Source organism: Manis pentadactyla, chromosome 16, assembly GCF_030020395.1.
Source record: "Manis pentadactyla isolate mManPen7 chromosome 16, mManPen7.hap1, whole genome shotgun sequence".
In the NCBI taxonomy this organism is placed as follows: Eukaryota; Metazoa; Chordata; class Mammalia; order Pholidota; family Manidae; genus Manis; species Manis pentadactyla.
The window spans coordinates 13,002,907-13,004,973 of record NC_080034.1 but is presented as its reverse complement, the minus strand read 5'-3'; positions in this window follow the sequence as shown (position 1 = coordinate 13,004,973).

Here is a 2,067-nt window from a genome sequence, read left to right as displayed (position 1 = left end):
GGGAAAAAAACAATTGTTTTACTAAAATCATATTAAGGAGGTTGCCTTCTAATTTTACCTAAGAAATTATAGGAAATAATGAATTGGAAAAGGGGCTTTTTAATATTCTTACATGCATTAAAGAAAGTAGAAGAAAGTTGCCTTCTAATTTTACCTAAGAAATTATAGGAAATAATGAATTGGAAAAGGGGCTTTTTAATATTCTTACATGCATTAAAGAAAGTAGGAGATAGGGAGAAAAAAAGTTTAAAGTGCAAGTTTTCAAGGGCTGTTTAGTTGGAATATAGTGAGGTAGGGCAGGACATGGGACAAGCATCATGATTAACTTTTCCTGCCTATGATGAAAAATGCTGAGATATAAACAGTATAGTAAGAACAGGAGGGACTCCGTCTTGAGGTTAAGATTCCATTTTAAAAAGCAGGGAGTTAGGAGGTAAGATTCTTAACATATTTTATGGTATTTAGCCAAAAACCAACCCTATCTTAAGGCAGACAAAGCAGTCCTAAATATGCTTGCAAAGCTTGAGGGTAACCATTCTCTTGGAGAAGAACAGGATCAATAAATTCCTTATATTAAGTTTACTTTACACAGTATCTTGAGGCCTGACTATAGATGATGGCATAGTGTCTCTCACCAGACAAAGATGTCATGAGACCACATGTGAAGCCTATGCCCCTCTGGCCCTTTGCTCCGTTCTTGAAATCCTTAAAAGACGTGAGTCCTAAGCCTTTACGCTGCCTTCTCTCTGAGCTGCCTGTATTCCCCTTTCTTTGAGTGTGTACTTTGCCTTCACTATCGTCTTCTTGCTGCTCAACTTACTGTGTTTTGTCTCTGCACTTTTCCAAGGCTGTTGGAAGATTAATAAGAAACCCCTTTTCCCAATGGTAAGCATCTTTGTTACTTCACCTTTTCATCCAACTTTCTAGACTTAAGCACAAGTCTTCATTCTCCCTGTTCTACTTCAGACAAGTAGGGAAGTTCTACTAAGATCTCTGACTTGGGCTTGCAAGTTCGCATTGCCTGGGAGAGTTGGACAGGACTGCAGCTGCACCATCATACTATTTAATGGCCTGCCCAAAAATCTTTCTTTGCTCTTGGGCAAAGAACATAATATCACTCTACCCAGTGCTCTGTGGCTCCCCCAAATCCTGGGGTAGTGGGGACTTAGTTCCCATGCCATGCAGATTCAAACAGACACTGGACACCAGGTGACCCTGGCTTCAGGAGGTGGCAAGGGATCTGTCCCATGCTGAGCAGGAGTTCAACGAACTTTCCATTCCTCCATCTGTTCCTCCTTGCGTTCTACTGCCTGCACAGCTGCTGCCAGTCACTAGGACTCTTGCTTTAATGAATTCCTTCCTTACTACACTTTCCAACCTATTTGCAAATTCTTTCTCAGTCAAACTCAAAAACCATCCTCCCCCATCCAGGTTGAGGTTTTACTTAGTACACAGGGAGAGACCTCCCCAGATGCAGCTGCCCGGCAACAATATGACTCGTTATTACTAAGAACTGAGTATATTAGTACATACTTAAATGTGTATTTAGATATTAATTAAAATATTTTTATATGTTTATAGTTTAAAAATAATTTCATAGAGTTTGAACAGATGAAACTGTTAAGTGGAAAGATAGACATCAGCAGTTCCAGAAGGGGAAGATGAAGTTCAAGGAAAAAACTGCCCAAGCCCAGCTAGGGGGTAGCATGTGAACACAACATAGGCTTTGCAGGGAGAAAATCTCCTTACCTATTGGGACCAGATCAAACTGGTCCCAACCTGATTCCAACATGGGCTTACTCGAACAGAACTAAGAACTGTCCCAAAGACGACTCATCATAGGAAAGGATACGCACGTGGGGAGGGATCACCTTATAGATGCACCTGTCAAGCAAATCACTCCACCTTGTCAATCAAAGGGGCACTGCCTAGCCAGAATGCAATATATGGGCCTCCCCCCTAATGCATCAAGGCCTTTGTCTACCTTGACTCTGGCCCACCCCTCACTTGGAGTGAATTCAAATAAAACTTACGCTCAGCTTCGCTATTGTGTCTCTACCTTTCAAT